This window comes from Tympanuchus pallidicinctus, unplaced genomic scaffold (assembly GCF_026119805.1).
Source record: "Tympanuchus pallidicinctus isolate F22 unplaced genomic scaffold, pur_lepc_1.0 scaffold3, whole genome shotgun sequence".
In the NCBI taxonomy this organism is placed as follows: domain Eukaryota; kingdom Metazoa; phylum Chordata; class Aves; order Galliformes; family Phasianidae; genus Tympanuchus; species Tympanuchus pallidicinctus.
In genome coordinates this window covers 92,432,336-92,456,532 of record NW_026294747.1, presented here as the reverse complement: position 1 = coordinate 92,456,532, position 24,197 = coordinate 92,432,336, and the positions used below count along the sequence as shown (strand labels likewise).

The 24,197-nt window shown below is 39.8% G+C and overlaps 1 long non-coding RNA gene across 1 annotated transcript in view; it reads left to right on the top strand.

Moving 5' to 3' along the window:
* The first annotated feature begins 8,404 nt into the window (after positions 1 to 8,404).
* The window catches only part of LOC128086734 (uncharacterized), a 48,058-nt gene continuing 32,265 nt past the window's right edge, over positions 8,405 to 24,197 (top strand). Inside the window, exons 1-2 of the long non-coding RNA XR_008209507.1 lie at positions 8,405 to 8,588; positions 18,927 to 19,049. This is a non-coding gene — a long non-coding RNA (uncharacterized LOC128086734). The remainder of the gene's footprint in view (positions 8,589 to 18,926; positions 19,050 to 24,197) is intronic.

The window sequence follows — 24,197 nt, the reverse complement described above, 5'->3', positions numbered from 1 at the left end:
AGTGATAATTGTGTCATTTTGGTTCTTGGGCTTATTTTTATGCTGAAAAAAAAGGATTTCAAGGGATGGAGAGAGCTCCAAATCGTAGGTCAGCCACAGGGAATGCCTTTCCATTTGTTTGTTCTGTAGTTGTTCCAGTCAGTATAAAGACATCATAGTCCAGGAAAATGTCCTAATGCATTTCTGTGATGTGATACTGGCTAAGGATAGGAATAATCTAGAGCAACACATCAGTTTTAGCTGTGAATTGACCTTGTCTGAATATTACCATGAGATTCAAGTAACTTACCAGAATAGTGGCTGTGAATAAATCTTCTGAAGCAAAGAATAAGGAAATTTTTTGTCTAATGGAGAAATAGGATACCTGGAAAGGAGTAAATCCACTTGGAAATGGATTCCCTTGTGAGCAGGATTAATGATTTCTTTAGAACAGCTTTGCGTGACAGTATGCTCATACACATTTATTTGTGACTGTTCAGTAACACAACAGGTATTCATTCAGTCAACTCTTCACATTTTGAAATCCCAGGAAGCTTTCGATTTGTAAAGGTGATTATGATGACTCATGGATTAAAAATACCTGAGCTTTCAACTCTGTATTAGAGGTGAAAATCCAGATATATAGTCTTTATCTTGCTGCTTTTTGCCTACTTGCTGGCAATGTGTATTCAGCGTGGGCACAGTGGTAGACATGTTTAAGCAATTGAGGCCATTTCACTTGAGAAATGCAGGTAAGGGGAAAGGTGCAGGAAGACTACTGAAACTTTGAGCAGTGCCACAGGGCTGTGGAGAGCTTGGGGTGGCTGTGGGAAAGTATGAAGATGTGGTCCCAGCCTACACTTCACTGGTATAGAAATGGCAGCAAGGAGCGAGAGTCTTTTGCTGATGTGGCAATAGCAGTATAACCCCAGTGCAAATGCTGGCCAAGAAATCCATTTGCTACTGTAGCATGTTTTGTTTAAGGACTAGACACAAACCACATGGAGAGAGATTTTTTTTGCCCAGCTCCTAATTGTGTTTACTGTAGGAGGAGCTGCTTTTATGGGTGTAGCTTTTAAACACAGGAAGGCCATAGATCAAGACTCGGATATGCAACTAGTTTCATTTATGCCAAGGGCTGATAAAGGCGTGTGGATTACAGATTAATTCACGAATTTATGCTGCTGAGCCAGCCCTTGGGTTAGGCTTTGCATTAGCACTTAGTGTGGAGAAGTAGAACTGTTTCAGTCTGTAATATATCACCTAAAACTGCCTTGATAATGGAATGATTAAAAAGTGATAAATGTGGTTTCACTATACAAAACAAACTTTTGGGTGACTGAGATTTAGTGACCAATAACTCTGTATCAGGAGAAATACAGGAAGTATAATAAAAAGGAGACAGAAGGTATAATAGGAAAGATTTGTCATTGCTTTTGTAGGAGGATATAATCTCTTACAAATTTATTAAATGTTTTTCTAGAGGATTTACTAGCATGTGTGAAAAGTTAGTAGTCTGTCCAGATTTCCAGAATAGCTTTTGCTAAACACTTGAAAAGAAACAAATCAACAGAGCAGTATGATTGCTCTTATGAGTCTGTAACTTGTTAAGAGACAGGAAACAAAGAGTTGGATTCAATTGCCTAAAAATAGGCACTTCGTCCCATCTGGGATGCTCAGTGGTATCCAAGACATCTGCACAAAGCTAACAGCCGTGACCTGGGATTTAAGGCAAGCATGCACTCATCTACACCATACAGGCCTATGCCATGAGTGAAACTGCATGAGATGTTTTCCTTTGTATTCTACATCTTGCAAGGTAGGAATATGTAATGGAGATCATTGAAATATCCTGGAAATTGCTGCTAGAGCCAGTGCAGTCCAAATTATTTGAGTGAGGTGGAGAAGCTGGTAGAGAAGGGTGGAAGTTTCACTGGAAGAACAGCTTGTTTCCAAATGGTGAAGGAAGGTCTAGTTTATAATTAGTTGATAAAATGTCATCTGTCACTGCTGATAAAGGCAACTAATATGGTTTGGAGAACAACCTCATTTCTTATAAAGAGAGATGGGTTGTGAAATAACTATTAGTAATTACAAGGGATTTTGAAACATTTTTGGACAAGAATATATGTAAAAATATCAGTTTGAGTGCTCAATGAGGGTGAAAGAGACAAACCAATATTCAGTGTTCTTAGAAAAGAGCTGAGAAAACAGGGAATGTTTATGCTTCTGTAAGAGCTGATGATGTGCCTGTGTTATTGATCCTCCATTCTCAGAAAGGATGAGTAACTAAAAAATATGCAAAGAAGGAGGACAGTGATGATGCAGAATACCTTCTTTTCAAGCCATGACTAAATGGATTAGAGCTTTTAAGCATGGAGAAAAAAAGACTTGGAAGGAACAATATGATCTCTGCTACTCATATATAGATATTCAAGGAGCAGTCTTTCACTCTTTCATCTACTTCTTTTATGTGAAGTACAGTGAAACAAAAAGCTTGAAAATTCATAACAGGCAGAGGAGTTTTGCTCCATAATTTAATTCGTAGTTAATCTCTGGCAGCCCTTGACGTAGAGTGCTGTGAGGACCAAAACTCTGCAGATGTTCAAGAAAGCAACTAAAAATGTTCATAGAAGAAAATGTCATTTTCTTATTGTGTTATATTTTTCTTATTAATGTATCTTATTAATTATGTACCAGCTGGTACATAAACATATGCTTCTGGTATGAGAAATCACAAAGCCACTGGTTGCTGGGAATGTGTTCTGGCAGGGCAGCACTACGAATTTAGGCTGTTTTTATGACCTGACTGACATACCCCACTAGTCACTATCCAAGGAGTACTGAGCTGCATTATATGGTGCTCTGACACTGTGTCTCTGTTTTTACCCATCCAACCCATTGATTTCTTCCCTCTGAAAGAAGTGCTTACTCGGTCAAATGGCTCCCCTGAGACATAGCTGATAAAAGCAATAACTTGCTGCATTTGTGCATGAAGTAAGCTGAAATCAGAAGTATCCCAGTTTCCCATTAAGCAAAATGTTCCCATGTTGCAAAATGCTGTGAGACTGTGAGCGAATAATACAAGCAATACCAAATATCATTGCTAATTCTTATGTTTTTGACTGCATCATTTCTAATAAGAAGTTTCAGCCTTCACATCGTCAGTCATCCTCAGACAACACTTGAGCTACTTTATGTTGGTGTGCAACTGAGTTCAGTAACCTTAAGTGAAAGAAAGTGACTGGTAACTTTCAGAGGTAAGCAGAGCAAGCTTTCTTTGAACCTCTACTAGCCTAGTTGAGAAAAATGCTCCCTTACTATACTTAAAAAAAAAAAAAAAAAAAAAGTGGACGGAGTCTCATTTCCTTTTTTCCCAATGTGAGCTTTATAGTACAGTTAATTGTATGGGGATTATTGGCTACAAACTTCAGATGTTATCAAACTTGCTGTAAAGCAAAATGGTAATTATTAAACCACATCAGAATGAGGTTCTGGCTTTTGTAGGTTTACCGTGACTTCAATTCCTATTTTCTAAGCGGGAAAACCTATTGTGGAGTTTAAATGCTGAAGGAAGGTGTGACTACAAAGATGTAGATAAGAAATTATCAAGAGACAAATGGATTCTTCATGCCAGCATGGCTTGGAATAGCTGACTGTTCTCTTTGAACATCATTTACAAAATTCTCACTGTTATGGTTGGCTTCCTTTTCTCTGCCATAAGCAGGTGATATGAAAAAGAAATATTTAGAGAGGGCTTGACCTCTGCCATGTTTCCACAGACAAAATTAACAACTTTGCTTTTTCCCTCCTGACTTTTATTTTTTGGTGTGTGTGGATAACTTCGAATTTAATATTTCTTATGAGAGGAAGTTAAAATCCAGATTAAAGTCAGTGTCTCAGAGGCCACAAACCAGTACAAAACCAAGTTAAATTTTTTTTTTCACTGTTGTACAGTATTTTTCTTGATCCTGGACAGTGATGTGGTAGACTGATGTGGTAGAGTGGGCTCAGTGATCCTTAGTTCTCTGAGTTGACAGCCACATTAAAGTAAATCTACTCCCTAGGGCTGTTTGACGGTGAAAGCTTGTTAAAGTATGTTTGTATTATCTGTGCATATTTGGGAGAAGGTTCTGCCTTTTTTCTATTCCTAAAAGTATGAGGGAGGAGAAACTTCACAAGTTTGACTTCTTTCAACAGTTTGCTTGTGCTTAAATATATTGAGTAGTTTCTTCACACACTATCATGTGATACACGATTTCCCTTTGGCCAGTTGAGGTCTGCCTTCATGGTTCTGTCCCTTCCCAGCTCCTCGTGCTGCAGGCCCCCTCACTGGCAAGATGGTACAAGAAACTGAGAAACTGAACTATTCTTGGCTCTGTACAGCTCTGCTCAGCAACAACTAAAACATCAGTGTGTTATCAATGTTATTTTTCGTTTGTTTGCTTACTTTCAAAAACTAAAGAATAACAACTGTCCCAGCTCAAACCAGGACAGGATGGAAAAATTTGAGCATGGACAATCAAACTGCTATTTTTCACTCCTGTGGTTGTATCAGGACTGTTAGCTAGGGAAGGCATATATAGAATGGTTTTGCTGTGATAAGAGACTAATAATGTGGGAGGTGATTTGAAGCAGAACAAAATGCTGTAAGCATCTTTGCTCTGCCATCACCCCCAAACAACAGAGAAGATGAAAATTCTGCCTGATTTTCAATGTCATTTCCTCTTTTAATTAAAAGTTACTGTACTGTTTAATTAAAAGTTACTGCCAGTATCCATCTAAGCCCACCTGTATTTTTCTATGCCTTGCCTTCACCTCAGGCAGGTAAATGTCAGTTCAGGTGGTCTTATTAAGGCCAGGTTTCAAGTTAATTTCTCTTCTGTGTGCTTTAGAAATGTCAGGCAGTGCATCTTGCCTGAGTTTTGCTTTAGCATTGACAAGTTAAAAATCCCATGGGAGTGAACTTGAGCAGCAAGTCCACAAGTTCATCTCTGGTATCATCATGACACATCTAATAAGGTCTTGGAATGCTGAGATTTAATGTATTTCAGCCTGAACATGGATAAAATGTCTTTGACAGAGGAAGCCCAAGTATTTGTTGTTGTTGGGAACTAGAAAATTAATAGATCACACTGTGCTGCACAAGCCATCAGTAAATCTCTATACTGAGTCTGGATATAGCAGTTTTTCATTAACTTTATTATTTCCCAGAAACTTAGCGCAGGAAGGCTCAATTTACTTTTCTTTCGTCCCAAAGGTTCCTACTGCCTTTACCCCATGTTGGTTCTATTTGCATTTTCACCTTTTCCCAGTTTGGACAGTGGAGAAGTTACTGGTTTGTAGTGCCATTATAGCACAACTCTATTTTTGTCATTCTATAGCTACTAAAATCCTTGTGGAGTATGTAGGACAGTTGTCTCTTTTTTTCCCTCTTTTTTGATAAATATCTGTCATTTGATTTGCCTACTCTTTTTTTTTTTTTTTTTTTTTTTTTTTTGGTATTGCCTACAGAGCCTTTAGTTCTGCCCTGAAAAGAAATGGAAGGCTCGGAGGAAGAAGAAAATCTGCTCATTAGCATTGACATTCAGCAGTTGAGGGTGTGTTACATGACTTGTCAGCTTTGGAGACAGCAGCTTATGACACTTCTGCTTGTTCCTGTCTCCACACTGTGCTTTGTCATTGCTCTTCAGTTTTAAATAAACGTTTTTCCTTCGTGCTTCCATTCTGAAAGGATGGTAAGGAGTTTATATTTGTGCTCAGGTGCCACACGGAAAGAGTGCCAGGCCAGACAAGCTGAAGTGTGTGGACCCAGTGGTGCAACACGAGATAAACAGCTTTATCTGCTCAGAACTGAGCAGGATGAACAACTGAGGGCTTTTTTTGCCAAGCTGTGTCCATACATACACATTCCTGTTGAGCCTTCACCAAGATGCATGCATCAACTACATGTAACCAGAGATAACATACTACAAAATGAGAAGGTGGTGGTTGAAATGGCTGGTTGGACAGTGTGCTGCTTACCTATCCCCCAGCAGCTGGATGTCTGCATAATGATGTTGGCTTTGTTGTTGTATTGGTAGGCACTAACTCATGGCAGAAGTTATATTTGTAGGATGTAACAAGGGAGAGCCATATGGTGAGTATGGGAAGACACTGTGGGAACAGATATGTGTGTTACTCTGTGTTCACTTGCTAAGGATATTATTGGGAACTGGATAGCACCAGTGACTGAGATACTTATTTTTGCCTACATCTGACTAACTCTGATGAAGACCTCTCTGGTGACATAACATGATTATTTGGATGATTGCAGGGATTTGGGGCAGATAAACATAAAATCTGCTTATCACCAAGGCAAGGGTAGAGAGCATTGGACTGCTTGTCTAGCCTTACATGCAGAACTGCCTTTTCATGTCTATGAGGCCATCTCCTTGTATGCTCACAGGCAAGGTTGTGTGGGTTGCTTTTGGGAAACCTAATTTACCTTCAGGTGGGTGTTAGGCAGCCATCAGCTGTGACTGCTGCATAAGCCATCATCACTATGACAGCTGCATAAGCAGCTCTCTGCTTTGCTTGTGTTCCCTGGCCCAGATCCAGGGGTCTCTCTAGATGTTTTTTTTTTTTTCCTCTTCTGCAAGAGGCTGAGTTTTTCACAATTTTCCACTTAACTGTGTGACATTATGCTTAACTTGTTAACCTGTGTCAATTTATACCAACTGCGCAGAGGAGGATGGATGTGGCCATGGTACAGCAGAGTATGGCTGCAGGGCTGCCTTTGGGTTGCCTTGAAAATAGAATTCATGGAGATGGCCTGGGCAGTTACTGCTACTAGTTTGTACCACAAACCTTTTTTCTAAAGACCTTTATCACTGCTGGAGGTACAGCCAAGCAGAAATAAATGTGACCATGAGCTACAGTTTGTAATGAGTGCATAAATTTGAAGTCAGTCATTTTCATTCAAGTGAATGTGTCAGGCCATAACCTGTGGCAGGTAGATACTGTACTTAGCATGCTCATCTGCATAAATGACAATGTTTGAAACAGGGTGAAAAAGGACATTGGAAGTCAGCCCAATCTTCTCCATGCTATGAATTAGAAGCTTTTGTTCTGTAGGCAAACAGATGTGATTCTGTCTTGGGTTTTAAGCTCTCAAGACAGGAGCCCTCTTTTCCTCAACAAGTCGATGTTGAACTTGACGTTATTTTCTGGCAAAATATGGAAAACTAGGGCCTCTGACCTGTCAAACTAGTAGCTTCTAGGAATATTTCATGGGAGCCAGAGTTCAAGGAAATAGGGGTTTGCAAGGTCAGACACCAGTTGTTAATCTTGCGTTTAGTGACACTGACTTTGAGTGATGCATTGTATGTAAGTAACTCCAGTCTTGGATAAGCTATGCAGTCTCATATCTTTGTATCTATTGCTATTATGAAAACACCCTTTACTCTGTGATGGGTTACATCCTCAGGGCACTTACAGATTCTCATATGGGGCAGTGCTGCCTCAGGCTACAAACATCAAAGCAGGATCTGTGTACATGCCTTTGGCACAATGTGGTTGGCTATAGGGAGGTTGCACATTCACATACAAAACTCTTCTAGGCACTTTTGGAAAGGCCTTCACAGAATATTTCCAGCCAGGTTTTGCTTTAAAATTTGCTGCAAACATTGGCTTTCATGGATTTATTCTGCTTTGAGTTGTTTGCTTGTCTGACTATCGCATTCAGAGAAATGCTGTAAACAAGTGAGCAAACAGCCACATAGCTATGATTCCCAAGAGAGAATGATCTGTTAGAAGGGAGAAGTGCTTGTTTGGTCACAGCTGAATTACTAAAGTTCCTATAAATTGCTTCTTAGGGGTTGTGTAACATGTTTGGGAATGTGGCAATGAGAGATGTTGAAATGGGGAACAGACTTAGAGGAGTAGAAATGGAAGGAAGCCAAGCCAAAATACACAGTGAGCCTTTTCCAGAAACAGGTCAGCAGTGATCCAAGTGTATTCCCACAAAATGGAAGTTCAGAAGGGAACCGTAAGCAGTGGAAAATATTACACACTCAACTTTTGTTATGAAGCTCTGTCACTTCGAGTTCACTACAGAAAAAACATTCCTAGAGTTTAAAGACCCTTTTTACTCTTTTCTCTCTTTCCTTCTTTTTCCCTTCTATGTTTAAACATCTTAGGTAGGCTAGAACTAGGAGAAAATATTAACTGTTTTTCCTAGCATAGGAAACTTCAACAGTAGAAATACTTCAGCAGTTTTCTTTCACGGTATTTTTCAGGGTAGGACTTGTGCTTAGGAGGAAGGGATATCCACGGAGAAAAGTTTTGTGGAGCATGCTTCCACTTGGCTTTTGTTTTTGCTTTAGACTTGAGAACAACTGCCTGACTTTTCTACTATCCTAGCAATTATAGACACTTCTTCCTCTGCACGTGTAGCTGCCTAGTGAGAGGCAGGTAGCACCACCATGTGTGGTGGCAAGAAAATCTCCTGACCCGAATTCCCAGTTTATTCTCAGCTGGATGTGTTCACTGGGGAGCTTCGTGCACGCAGTAAGACCTTGTATGTATGGCCATTAGACTCATGGCTGTTCCCAGGAGCACTTGGTATGGTAGGTGCTGTTTCTCTTAGATGAGAAGGTCTTGTGTAATTGAACAAGCTTGGCTAGTGCATCAGATGTGCCTACTGGCTCACTGGAGGCTATTACATCCTTGATTTCCCTTGATGTATGTTGTTAGAGGTTGGGGTTTTTTTGGTTGTTTGTTTTGGTAGATTGTTCCTTTTTCTTTTTTTGAGATGAGCTCCCTCTTATCAGCTAGCCAACCATCTGGTGCGATGTGATAAGCTTTTAGCAGAAGCTTTCTGGGGAATGTATGTATTTCCAGTATCAATGTGATTCATTGTGCTTGCCTAGAAGCTGTTTTCTGTGAGTAGGCTGCTCTGAAGAAGACTATAATGTATACTGATATTTAGCTTCTCTTTCATTTTAAACCAACTGTTCTCTGTGTGCATCTGGAGCTAAGGTATTGATATCTCATCACAAACTAGCTATGCCATACTTCCTTTTGTTTGGATGCAGGCAGGAACTGTTTGTAAAGGTCAGAGAACAGTCTGCTCTAGAATTCTCATGCTACAAAGAGAAAAGAAAACTTGGTAGTAATAATAGTACTAAACGTCTGGCACTAATTTGATGCTCCTACGTCACGAAATAAACTCTTTAATGTAGTTCATGGGGAGAGACAGAAATGCTTTCTCTACTGAAAAGATAATTTATAGCAGGAGTGAAATTTAGATGTGCTGACTGGCCATCTGTTACCTAGAGATAACCTCGAAGACGAGCAGTAGGCAGCAATAGTTGGGACGTATGATTTATCCACCCGTGTCAGGGTGATAAGGAAATCCTGTATCACACCTATTTATTGCTGGGGTAATCAAATTATTTCCCTAGCCAGGTCATTGAATATTATAAACTTTTGATTGTGGTTCCAGGCAGGAATCTTCCAAGCTTACTATATGTTGGAAACAGAGCTAATGAAGGAAAGGAACATCCCCGTAAGACCAATCCTACTGATCATTGAAATTCAACTGATATGAAACTTGAGACACAAATTCCATTTTATCTTGATATGACTAACCAGAAAGTCAACTTAATTAGTGTTCTGTACTTTGTTCAGCTTCCCCTCCACAGTTATTGTACGTCCTTTCCCAGAGAGCCTTTTTCCAGAGGAATCAGGAGCAATGCCACCCAGTTACTTGAGTGGTTCATCATCAGTGCTGAGAATGGAAGAACTGTGACTCCTGGCAGAACCTTCTTTTTTTCAGCTGCCTCAAGTAACTTGCTTTAGCCTTAGTTGAAATCTTGCCTTCTCTCAGCATTGGGAATGTTGCTTTGCTGATGTAACTGGTTTACAGTTACAGCTTTCTGTACCGCTTGGATGTGCTTTTGTTCATAATTGCTTAAAATTTGATCTATTCCTTCTTTTAAAGGCCATATTTCTAGAGTTCTGTGTGTGATGCCTCTGTAGGGATTAGAGGCATGCTTTCCTGAAAGATCCATACAAAGAAGGGCTCGTTATTCGCCTGAATTACGCACGCCAATGTGTCCAGCTGCTCTGGAAAGCAGCCTCAACTGCATATTGAGTCTGTCATCCTGCTCCCAAGCAGGAAGAGGTGAGCTGCCCCTAGTGCAGCTCAGGGAGAAGTGGATTCTATCTGTTGGAGAACTCAGTTTATTTTGAACCTGAAAATGTCCAATTAGGCCCAAAAGCCTTAGATTTTATTTCACAGAATGGAAAGTGAAGGAAAGCATTAATTCAGATATGTGTTTATGGTGACGGTTGAAATCTTGGACTAGCATGCTGTGCAGAGCTGGAGTACTTTGTTCTAGCTCAGCCCAGAATGAGCTTATGTCCCCTCTCTGCTGCAGCACCTCACGGATTTGGTAGGCTGGAAGGTGCAGCTTCACTTCTGTATATGCACTGCTGTCCGACTGACCTCTGCTTCTTGTGCAGACTGATGATCACAATTCCATGAGTCATAGCACTGGTCTGACCACAGAAGAAACCTCCACTGTTTTCTGGGAAGTATAAACCAATATAAGTAGACGTATTCAACACGAACATACTGAAGTAAAATGGGAATGAATGCCTCAAAGTAAGGAAAAGACCAGTTTGATTTAAAAAAAAATTCGACTCATCTGTTAGATTTTTTTCCTACTAATAAAAGAAGGGTTAAAAATATAGAGGAAGGTATTTTTCATATGATGGCAATGATTTGAGTTGAAAACTGATGATGAAACAATGCTTTCTCAATCTGTACAACCACTCATCAAGTGTATTGTGTCTGAAATGCCTTCAGTTTGCATTTCAGACTTTCTTCAGTCTCCCAGTTATGGAATTTTTTTTGTTTCCCGGACAATTCAGAGCCTTCCAAAACTCCTCCTCATTATGGAGGGCATGAAAATGGCTGCTTGTGGCAGAAGATACTGCCAAAAGAAATTGTACAGCTGCTTTTTTTTTTTTTCTTTTCATTTCTGTGAGCTGGGGAACAACTTTGAAAACTTACAGCATCTTGAATTCTCTCTTGTAGACCTTAAAACAAGAATAACAAAGCAGATTTTGTGAATGTAAGGGGAACTGGGGGGGGACAATAACCTAACCCCACAGGTGTGCATGAGTATGTATAATGTGGAAAGAAAAAATTAAGAATGCTCTCCGAGGACATGTTAAAAGCAAAAGTGAGTAAGAGCTAGCTAACATATGGGCTCACTTTGTTTTTTTTGTCTGTGGATTGCAGCCCTAGTAACAAGTACAGCTTGGGGAGTACAAATTGTACGTACAGGGTGTTCATGTGGAAAAGTGTAGAGCCAAAGCATCCTGACAAACCACATGTCCTGCTGGGTGAGTTAAGAGTCTCTCCTGAGATAAGGAGGGGTTCCAAATTCTCCTCCTCTTCTCCCATTGTGAGCTTTTCTGGTGTTTTCATCTGCATTGGAATGAGTCCTGAGGTGCCTCCAAGCATTTGATTGTCCTCACAGTTGTTTGTGAGCTTTCCTCCCTGTGGTTTTTAATGGAGAGATCCTGAACCCTCTGCCAGTCTTGCCCACAGCCACAGTGTAAAAGACAGGTGCTGGAGCGTGCCTGGTGTTAGTTTATAGTGGGAGAAAGTCTCATGGGTTCTGAGTCACCCGAAGGAGATCATCTTGCCTTGTTTTTCCGAAGCAACAACTCTGAGCATGTTGAATTTGAGATTTTTGTTTGCTTTTTAACATCAGTATTGATTTGAAAGTGTTCCTGCATTATGTCATCATATGATTCTATTGGGTGGTTGTTGCTCTTTTAAGCAAGGACTCCAGGGAATTAGAGACTAAAACATAGAGCTCTGTGGTGAATCTATTCCTTAAAATTAGTATAGCCAGTAAAGATAAGATTGGATGCTGATTACTTAAAATTTGTCTCCCCCAGAGCCTCAGGCAAAGAACTGCAAAGTGTAATTTGTGTAGCAGGCTTTCTAATCTACTAGGTTTCAGTAACATTATAAAAATATTTTCCTAATGTAGATATGTATGACTAAGCTTAACTGCTGAATTTTTCTGAAAGGAAAATCCCTTTTGCCTCAACAGATTGTGAAAGTTGTCTTAAGGATAAGGCCAAAATAGGTATTTCAGCTTGAACAACAGATCTTCTGGGGAAAAATCTTTGAGAGCCATGGAAAAAGTTGCCACAAGCTCCTTAAATGTCTTCCGAAGGCAAAAACCCAAGCCGAGATCTCAAGGGCTATTGCCTGCAGTCAGTGGGCCATGTGTCTTTATCACTGTTGGCCATACAGCACAAGTCTCTGGCCACCACGGATATGCACTGGATGTGCAGATGCTGGGCTTGCTCCATTGCTACAGGGGATTTATTGCCTCACTGTGCTGGATAGCCAAGTATAGGTAAAAACAAACTTCAGCGTACGCCAGGATTGTAGCAATTTACGAAAATGGCGTGATCTCTTGCTCAGAGTGGTTATTAGTGCTTCACTGCTGGGACTGCTTCTACTCTTATATGCTGCCAGGCCCCAGGGTTGCCAGAAGAAGGGACTCTATAGGTTTTTCTCTGGGCTGGAAACGTTGAGCTCATGGTAACCCCTTCCTCTCTGAAGCTGTGAAACAACCCTTGCTCAAGCTGTACATGCGTAGGATAGATAATCCAGAGACATGTACAAGACTAAAGGAGATGTTCTTGCAGCCACCAGTTTGCTAAGGGAAAAAACTTTGTTCCCAGGCTTCCTGTACAGTTGATAGAAGAAACAGAGGAGATAGTCCTGGAGTGAAGGAGAACATCTGCTCTGCCCCCTTAACATGTTAAATTTAATTCTTCAGAAGCAGGAAACAGTCATTGCAGTAGGCCACCTATATATTTGGATATGTAGGAATATGTATATAGGTTGCTCTGGAAGTAATGCTTCCTGCTGTTTTTTACCCAGAAACTACTACAGATACAGACAGTACAGTAATGCTCTTTGATAGAGCTCTCAGCTATCAAAGAGTATTTTTCAACAGTTACCACCACTAGCTCTGTATTTTCATCGGCAATGAATAAGAGCCTGCATGCCGTGGCATTGTTGGGGAAGTGCACCATCCATTGCTTCACTGTGCTGGAATCCACTGTTTATTCTCCATCAGTGTTCAGCAAGCATCAATGAATGTGAGTAGGTGTAGTTTTTTCTGCCTGGATGAATTCCATTCCTTACCTTTGCTTCACACTCACTTCCATGCCAGATGCCATTCTGTCGGACTGCCCCTCTGCTGCCATCTGTTGCACAGCAACAAAATATTATTGGGACTGTTCAGCCTCTACTGTCACACCACCAACATTTGCCTCTGACTTCACTGACCAACTTAAAATAGGCAGCATTAGTTTCAGAGCAGCCCTCGTACTTTGTCCGTCTCATGCAGCATGTCAGCAGTGAGTGGCTGAAGTTCTGGAGTATCCAGGTGTTCCTATTAGTAGAAACAAGATGCAAGCTTGTATTCTATAGGAGGCCTACATAGCTGGAGGGCAAACATTCATTCTATTTTAAAAATGACTTTGCATAATCCCATTTTTTGCTTTATGGAAAATGAGTCAACAATCTGAGTGTTATCCACAAAAAAAAAAAGAAAACCTCTCTCTGCAGGAGTAAAAACTGCTGTCAATTGTCTCAAGGCTTTGCCCAGAGTGATTTAGCTTCATGTTACTGAAGCTCATAACACCGCAGTTGTACATCTGCTGAGGATGTTGTCCACAAGCATTTGCGATCAGCTGACGATGGTATTTTCTAGAACAGGATATTTTGAATCTTGTTTGTATCACCGAAGGCAAAGACCTCAGCAAAATCTGATCCTGCGCTTGCTTTAGAGCTGTTTAATGAATCTTATCTGTGAATGTGACCAGGGAGTTGGGCTTCTACACAACGGAGCTAATATTTTAGAGAAAGACACATCAGACAATGTAAACTGCCCTCACAAGAAAAGTTTACATGCCTAAGATGCCTAAACCTTTCAAATCTTTTGCCTTTCCATACATTGCCAACTTTCTCTGGGAGAATCAAGCTCCCTAAGCCATCCTTTCCAACTATAAAATATGCTTACACATCTAGCCAAGAGACAGACTGTAGAGCTGCTGGCATGTCTCAAACTGATATATCAGGTAATTATTAGTCACTGTAAACAATTCACAATCAGTGAAAAGATTGTTGTTTTAATTGCATGCCTGACAAATGAATACATTAAACTTTAATCTATTTCTAGCTGTTCCATTAGCAGTAGAAGAGGTTATGTTAAAGGCTTTATGAATTATTCTAAATCTTCTAATCCTGCAGTCTATGAAGAACTCCATTTTCAGTTCTTACCATACTCTGTTCTCTCTAGACCTGAACCTTACACACCAAGGTGATTGTGTCTTATGGGGGAAAAAAGACACGTGCTAGACTTAGGATTGCTTTACCTTCATTCACTGCCATTCCCAGACACATTTTCTTCTTCCTTTGGCTCATCCTGCCTCTCAGTTGGAGTTTATGGAGCCTATGGTCCGTGTCCAAATGCAGGCTGTATGTTGCTCATTGAAGCCTTCAATACCACTCAGACTTACCCCTTAATCTGTTCTGTTTAAGCGTGTTTTCTTTCTGCAGCATCTCTCTGGTTCACATCCTTGTTTAGTTTGCTCTGAAAAGCTGGTTCAATTCCCACAGCGCCTTATGGAAGCTAAAACCTAGTGCCAGGCAGGAGTTAAAATACAGAGCTCTGGTTTGTATTGTATTCAGGACTATAACAACTAACTCACGTAAGAAGCTTCATTAGAGACAGATGCCTCTGGGACTGTATTTTTGGTACTATGTATGTGCACAGACCTGTGCCTGCAGTGCTTTCCTTTGTCTCACCTTCTCATTGCATTTGCAAGGGTTTACGATACCCTTATTTTAGCACTAGTGGCTTATTTCTAAAGATTTTAACAAGTGGTAGTCCAGGTGGTGTTGCTCTGCAAAGTTAGTTCTCCCTACATACACAAGCCTATCAGATTTTTAAAATCTGTCCCTTTAGCAATATTGATGCAGTTTTCCCCAAGACAAATTAGTTGAAATTCCCTGATTATGAAATGATGTCATTCAAATCACAGCTGTTGTAAAACATAAATTGTAATCCAGCTTCTGTCATTGCACTCAACTAGCTTGCCATGGGGATGAAATACAGACATTATACATGAGATCATATATTGTATGCTGTAAGGACATGTGGAGAGTGATGAGTAACGAAGAACTGTTACCTGGAGTCAGTATCAACAGGTACTCCCAGGCCAAACTTCTACCATGGAGATTTAACATTTGCTTGCATGCATTTGTCTGCAATTTCAGACTGCTTTCATTCTCTTTTCCCTCCTGTAAATTTAATAATTTTTCTTTGAATATATTTTCTAATATTAAGAAGACAAATGTGTCTATGATATTTCTTAACTTGCTGGCAATTTGACTTCACAGCTGGTGTCCTTGGTAGCATCACTTGATATAGGTTACTTGTAAAGTTATATCTTGGAAATATCTTTTACATCTAACAAACAGAAAAGTCATAACTATATTTCTAATATGCACATATACATGTATGTCTGTATCCTGTGAGGAAGAGAACAAAGCAGTTCAGTATTCAGTAGGAAGGGATCTTTAAAGACCACTCAGTTCAATACCTGATCTCTTCAGAGGCAAGTGAAAGTTAAAGCATGCTATTGAAGGTATTATCCAGATCTTGAACGCTGACAGGCCTGTGGCATCAGCCACCTATTTAAGAGACCTGTTGCAGTGTTTGACCGCTCTCAAGGTAAATACATGGTTCCCTCTGTCCAATCTGAAAGTCCCCCGGTGCAGCTTTGTGCTGTTCATTTAATCCTAATGCACGTATTCAAAACTTCTTGAATTATTTGTTGCATTTAGGGAGAGTTTAGGCTGTACGTTGACTTTTTTCGTTTGTTTCTCTTATAAAATGATTTTTTTTTTCTATTTTTATCCCAACTCTCTTAACTAGGCAGCATGGTGAGGTGCTAGCTGGTAAGAAGTGAGTGCCAGATCTTATGACTAAGATGGGCTGTTAGCATAACTTAGAAACATGAGAAGAAAGTACTTAAAAGGGAAAGAAAGAGGAATGTGCATTTCTGCCTTCAAAAGCTCCAATTCAAAGCTCTGCAAGACTGACTAAAGTGGTTCTTCTAGACTGCTGCACTTTAGCTTAAGCCCCAGAGGCTGGAAAGCCTTGCAAGTTGGAGAATTTACTTGATTCTTTTCATACTGATTTGTGAATATGAAAAGCCAAAATTTGCTTGCATTTGCCTCTAAACCTGCAGGTATTGGATTTGCTCTCTAGGAATGAATGGCCCAGCTTTTCATAAGAACCAAATGAATTCTGAGCAGTGACTTCAGTATTCAGCTCCCTTTACCTGTGCTCTAACTCCTGGTGCCCGTGTCTATTGCTACACATTATAGCTTTAAAAAGTGACTCAAAACTGATAAAAATAGGAGTAGTTTCCATGAAGTGGTGCTCTCTTGCTTTTCCAATGAACAGACCCAAAAGTACTTTGGCTCGTGTTAGATAACCCAGTGAAACAGAATAGACTTTTTCTTTGATCCATAGAGGTTGAACTGCAATGTAAACCAGATGGGAAAATCCCAAAGGATAATTTTCCCTTCTTTTGACCATTGAGGGCCATCAATCCAACCACATGAGCTCGGAGAGCCTTTGAACAGCTATGGCATGTTTACAAAATGAGTTGGACTGAACATTTTATTGTTTGAACACAGTGGCGGCATGGAAATAATTTAATGATATACTTATCATATATTCTAAAGAAACTGAACTGCATAAAAAACCTTTCACTCTAACATGAATCTGAGACAGAGTGGCTAGGGCCAGGAAATTAGGAAATTTGTGGAATTCGTAGCTAAACATGCTTTATTTTTGTCTGCGTAAGCAGTACAGGCAGCTCAGCACTTCAGTGTCAGCTGTACTTCATAATTTTGTCATACCTTACAGTAAACAATTTTATTAAAATATGTATTAAATTAATCCCAGTTTTACTGAAACGGTTTCAAAAGAACGTAAAACAAATTGTAAACTGGAATGGAACAATCCTGAAACAAAAGAAGCTTGTCACAGGCTGTTTATCAGACACATGTGTTCCACCTTTAGTTTTCATGGGCTGAGCAGGTTTCTTATAGATACATCTATGCTATGGAAATGTACTGATAGCAAATGAACACAATAACGATATACAAATAGTCTATGTAGGTGCTTACATTGGCTAATGAGTATGTCTAGAGAAATAAGTAGTATTTTAAACAGTTTCATTTAAGACTGATGCATGCTAACCTTCACTTTCTCCTGGACGCTCTGGTTGTCCTGATACTTTTGTTATATTAATGTTAAATCTGTAATGATATTTTCATTAATTAATCATTAATTTCCAGTCAAAAGTGGAGTGCAAAGCCTCAGATTGTATTGACTGTATCTAGGTTCTCTCACAGTTCCCCTCCACCTCATCAGACACCAGCATCCCAGAATCAGTTCCTAAAGAGACATGCAGATTGGCAAATCAGGGAGACCTATAATGAAAGATTAGGAAAGATAGTTTTATTGACAATGTTTGTATAAGGGGATACTTGCTTCAAAGCTGTTGATGCCCCATCTGTGTCTGCTCTACCTGTCTAGTCATGCCTGTAACTTCTATCACCTGATTGAAGATTTAACCAGTAAAGGCATTGGTTTTTCTACTACCAACAGTAGGATTTCTGCTGGTCTCAGTAGTAATAGACAAAGTGACCTCTGTTTGAGAGACTGTGATTTTTTGCTGCTGGCACTCTACAGTTTTAAATGGACTTTCTGTGATGGTGGCCTGAATTGTGCTGGAGAAGATTCAGAGTGTAATGAAGACACTTTGGTTCAATCAAACACTTTCTATGGCACAGCTGTTTGTTGATAGTGCATGGGCCTCAGGTCTTGAAGAGGTGACCACATGCAGGCAAATGTATTCATGGAAACTGCCACGCTCGGCACTCCAGCATCTTGACCACTGCCTTTGTGGGAGGAGGAACTACCTTCACTTTGATAAAGTGTTCTAATTCAAATTCTGCAGCAAGTTTGTGCACCTGGAGTGGCTGCTTCATGCCCCACTATTAAATTTGTTAGTGCAAGGAGAGCTGCTTTCTCACATACAAGCACATTAGATAACTCTTCTGATATTTACTTTGGAGACTTGTTTGATTATGTGAGCACAGTCATTTTTAATGCTATCGCTCTTCTTGTTAGTGCATTGTGGAGAGGACTGCAAAATAAAATGTGACCTTTTTCAATAAGAAATGAGATTGTCCTGCCTAGATACTAACAGGCATTTAAAAAAGCAGGCTGTATTCCAGTAAACTCTGTTCTGCTTAAGTAGATGTAAATAACTCTCTAGCAGGTGGCTTGGCTATCCAGTAGAGCCAATATTTGCATAGCTATTTTGAGCTAAGTTACTGCTTCGTGACTGCTCTTGTCCTTGCAAGTGAGTTACAGTTTTAAAGATGCTGCATGAGATTTCAAGACTTCTTAAATTGTGCCAACCAACTGGTTTATTAGCTTGAACAAACTGCTGATAAACTTGTTCACCCCTTTGGAGCACGAAAGCTAGAAACTTAAAAGGGGAAGCTTTCCAAAGAAAAACAAGGGTAAAGCTTAGAGCTTAAAAAATAAGTTTAGGCCTGCGTTTGTTGTTGTATAGGACAATTTCAGTTACTATTCTTGAAATTGTTGCCATAAGACTGAATCATAAATTGCAAAGTGCTTTGTCCTAGTGCTAAATTAAAAATAAAATAAAATCTATATGTATATTTTTTAACCTTGCCATAGGTTTTCCATGCTGAGATTACATGGAGAAACTTGATTTGTTGGTTTTTCTCTTGCAAAATCCAGGTATTCCTTGGACTGGTGTGAAGAAAAGCAGCAGTTCCACTGGTCTTGAAGAACAATGCAAAGCTTTTAAAGTGCCCTGCCAAAGAGAGAAAAGAGGAGACGTATGCTGTATGAACAAAACAGGTAAGATTGCTCATACTTCCTCATTTCTTTTTTCTAGAAAATATTTCATTCTGTTATACTTTCATTCACTGTTTCTGACCTGAATCACACGAACACTGTTGCAGCTTAAGTTTAGTTCTCAGCAGGCTTCATCATAGGATCATCATAGAATGGCCTGGGTTGAAAAGGACCACAATGAAATGATCACAATGGCTTATGAAAGCCATGATCAGATGCTGGTTTTCAGATTTGTGAGAAAGATTTTTGTTAGCTTTTCTCTTTGAGGTTATAAAGTAATAGTGTATGATGAATCATGGGAGTCCCAGCTATATTGCAACTCAGTTTAGGAAGCCTTAAAGATAAATCACCACATCTTTGCTACTTTCATTCTGTCAACATTGAGTCCTTAAGCTGCAGTCGATTTCTTACTTTTCCCATTTGCTGCAGCAGATAACGAATTCAGTGGGCAATCATAAGGGTTCAACTCAATGAAAGATAGTGGCCACTGCAAGCTCCTCTGTTACACTTCAGTTTGCTCACTTGTTTGGATAAGGATGAAGGCATTGATGTATGGTAGAAGGATGTGGATTCTGCTTCCATCTATGTCATCAAACAGCTGTGTGTTTTGGGGATGGTTATTTCCCTCCACGTGCTGCCGATTTGTTGCCTACAAAGTGAGAAGCTGGGCTTCACTCTCCTCTGGGGACTACACTGAAATACAGGCATCAGTTTCTGTATGAGATGCACTGATTTCTACTTCGCATTTTTTAACGTGATGATTTTAAGAATATTACTTTTTAAGAGAAAAATATATAGAGGAAAGGAAGGTAAAGGTAGGTTATACTTTACAGCAGCCATTCAAGTATCTGCTCTTCAGGTTTTACCTCCAGCTCGCTATAACTACCTATAAAAACCTGTGTAATTTGAAATTTTTGTTTATTTCTAAACAACTGAAATATATGCTCCTAATATATAGGTAGCTATGGCCCATCTCAGAGTATTTATGTACTTACAAATAGTTGTGCTTTTGATGGATTATAGTATATTTGTGGGAAAGATCTGTCATCCAGAGAAACTGTTGTGATTCAAATTGTGGTCTTTCTCCTACAAAGGATGTTGTTCTTCCTTCTTACCTCCCTCTGAAACTTTAGGGTTTGACCTCTTGAGCAGCAAGGTCCACATCTAAGACCCTGTCAAGTAATAAATATGTAAGCGTGTTGTTAAGTACTTTGTGCGGTAGCTCAATTTAACTAGCAGCTTCCAGTAGAGTCGCTACGGCAGAATCAGGACGTAGAATGAATTTAGCAATGGTGGAGATAATGAGCTTAAAGATCAGACATCCAAAACCATTTAGTGATGGGAAAGTGAGGCCAAGCTGTGGCTCTGCTGACTAATTCTTTCTCTCCCTGAAGTCCTAGAAAAAATAGAGTTGGATTTGGGAACCTCTTTTTTTCTCTCTGAAGATACATTTATGATGCAGGTTCAACAGAGAGAAAATACTTATGCCCCTGATACTTTGAAGACATTAATCATATTGCTGAATATCATCTGTTTTTCATACTCATAACTCTTCTATTGCATACCTAACCTTTTTTATTCTTCAAGCAACAGCAGATAGGGAGCTTTTATTTTTCACCTGTGTTCTTTGGTTCCTGGATTCCCACATAAGTTTGTTAACAGATCTAAATAAAGAAATAAATAAATAGCCACTACTTAGATGTATTTTATTTCTGTTTCTCTTGGTCTTCTTTCCTTTCTCAAGATTGAGAGATATTTAAATCACCACTCTCTTTTTTTTTTTTTTCCTGATGTTAATGTGCATGTTGTGACTTTGGTCTTTCTTCTGGCAAGTTAGCAGGAGAGGGATTTTAGAACACTTGCTTGAGTGTTAATTGTCCTTCACAAATTAGCCAAGGTCACTGACTTTTGAATCTGTGCAATCTGCAGAAACAAGTGCAGAGCCGGGAGTAAAAACAAAAGCAAAACATTCTCTTGGCATGATAATTGTCTAATATACAAGCAGGTGTAATACTTGGAGTGTATGTCAATGATGTAACCTATTAGATATAAAAGGTTACAAAATGGATAAAGAATTGACTCCCTTAGGGAAAATCACATCTTTCTTCAGTCTTACATTACTTGCCTCTCAACTTTCAAGTGTCTTGCTCTGTCCTGTATCTTATTTTAATAGGATTGCAAATTAAAGGCCTAGACTTCGACCTGAATTGTGATGTTGTTAGTGTTAGTCAAATACAAAACAAAAACAAAGCTATATCTGTAGTGAAAGCTGAGAGGGAAGAAAAATGTATACAAGAGGATGTCCCAGTGTGTGTGTATACAAGCCTAACAGTCCGGTCTGTGTTGTTAAAAATCAGTGCAGTTACTGAATATAGACCCACGTGTTTGGGTGTTCAAACAGTTTTCCCAGGAGATCTCTTCCTTGTCCTTGTTTTGAAAGAGAACGTTGTGGAAAGAAAATTTTTCATAGTGTTATTTTAAAAAATGCTTGTCTAATCTTAGATGATAGCTGAAAGTGTGTATTTTTTTCTGTCTATGATGAGTGCTGTTGTGATTTTGAGGTATGAGCAAAGAGGAGAGCTTACCTTAAAGTTACAAGATGGTGGGGAAAAAAAAAGGAAACTAATTCAGCACCTTAGTTCATTCCTGGTCACAAATAAAGGAAGCAGGTGATGTGAAATACTGACCACTAAATTAAATACATGTGAACATGTGTATGCATTAAAAATATGTTTATACATATTTATAATGTTATTTTTGCACATGCTTTAGTAATTCAAGTATGTAATTAAAAGCTGTGCATAGGACTCTCTAAGATTTAAGCAACTTAGATCTCATTTTCAAAAATAACATTGGTGCTCATGAGCTTTTATTTCCTTGAATGTTAATGGAGCATACAGCCCTAGATGTTTGGAGCATTCCCATTTGCAGAGGGAATTTATTCAACTTGTTTAAATGCTATTTAAAAATGAGTGATGTATCACAGTGTGCATGAAGAAGCAACCTGACGAACACTTTTTACTTGAGGATTTTTTCTGTCTCAATACCTCCACATCTATCAGATGCATAAGACAACCTGAACTTGGCAGAGCAGGGAGCTTCATCTCCTCCACCCACCTCTTAGGCTGGAGGCAGATGAGATGCTGGGAGCTGTGGGTTTCCTGAAGCCTGATGAAAATGCTGCAGCTGCATGACAGGGACACCTTTGGTGTATGTCCTTTGTCAGGTCAAAAGGATTCAGGAAATATTTCAGAGGCACTTTAAGCCAGAGTTTATTTCACTGTTTCTGCTGTGTTGGCCCAGCCACCAAGCCACCAGCTTGTTTCAAAGCCCTTGGAAGAGAGCTGCCTGGTGCTTTCTGTTCCTTTTCTCAACCAAACTATAATCTGCTTACAGTTTCCATTTACTTCCATTGAATAGGATGAAGGGCATGTCTCTTCATCAGCTTGTAGTAGAAATTTGGTTTGGAAAACATGGATGCTACGTTCCTTGACAGATCATCTACTAGTCACTAAGTGGTTCATTTAGGAAATGAGAGCATGGAAACCCTGCCTAGGAATATCTGCTGTCGCTTGGCTTTCCAGCAAAACTTTATGCCCTGTCAGTGGCACAGTGGCATCCCACAGAAAGTGGGATGAGAGACAGCCCCAGAAGGCTATGCAGAGGACTCGTACAGTCTGTTCTGAAGAGCACCATGCCTGGGATACGTGTGGCAGGAGCTTGTGCTTCAACCAGCTGCTTGTTACCTCAGCTGCTGAGTAGCTGATAACTGATCAAACTCAGCTGTGCAGGCAGGAGGAGCAGGTGTTGATACCTTGCTTAGCAAATTCACCGGGCCAAGTCAAAACGAACCAGCAATCACACCATGCGACACACCTTTCTAATGTCACTTGATTTTCTACCAAATCCCAACTTCCTGCCCTAAACCTTCGTGGTGGTCTTCACAAGTGGGTGAGGAAGGCTGCTTCTGTCATTAACTTTTGTTCTGAGAAGCATCTGGTCTATTGGGGATATTTCTTAACCAAACTCGGGCAGGGAAAGTTCATGGCAGATTTCAGCCCTTTAACGTTCAAGGTCTGAGAGAGTTACAGGCAACTGGAAACAGCAGGTATGATCGAAAGTATTAGTCTGCTGTAACAACGGATGGAGCAGTAGCAACAGCTATAATTATAATTCTAAGTGACAAAACAGAAAGGAAAACTGCATTCCAGGGGATTTAAAATAATTGTTTCAAACCCTGGCCAGATTGTCCCCTCCCATGTTAAAACACTCAGGAGAAGGGGATTTCTGCTTGGAAACAGCTATGTAGGGATCTGCAGACTTCTCCCAGAGTGACTCATTTCAGAGGCACAATCTCTTTTTCCCTTTCCAAAGGGAGAAGTTTTTCCCTTTCAAGTGGGTGCACAGATACATGAGCTAAATTGTCTCAGGCCCTGCTCTAAGGTTCCTTCTAATCCATTTCTTCAGTCCTCCCAGTTATCCTGTTTTCTTTGGAAGTACCCTTCTAGCTATCTTGGTTTGTTGGGAACAGTATCCTGAATGGAAAAAGGAGAGAGATGGAAACTATGCAGCCTCAAGCCCCTGGGGCTTCTCCCCCTTCCTAGCACAGGTTATACAAAGAGGAAAAGGAGTAAAAGAAGGGTGAAAAACAGATCTGGCTTGGATGAAAGGAAGCATCTGTGTAGTGTGAAGAATACTGACACCTGGCTGCTTGTTTGCTGTTTTCTTAATATATTACAACTGCCTTTCTGCGGTTGCTAGAAAACTAAATAAAAGCAATACTATGCTATATTCATTTTTTTTCTTTTTATGATATCATATTTTTAATATAACATTTGGCAGCATGTGCTGAGAAGCAGAGATTTTCACCAAAAAGTGGGATGTCAGAAGAAAGTCTGTTTTTCCCCAAAGTGGCATGTTGTTTCATGACCTCTCACAGATGTTTCATGAATTTGCCATCGTGAGCTACAAAATTGCTTTTGTGAGGATGTAGAAATAGCTCTGCACTTGCAGAGCTGTTGGTGACATGACTCATAGTCCCACCACATAGACCTGGCTTAGTGCAATATCTGGATAGGGGAAGGGATATATTTTTTTGCAGTCTGTTATGGTAACACAGGAGAGAAATCGCACTAACTTTTGCTTTCTCCC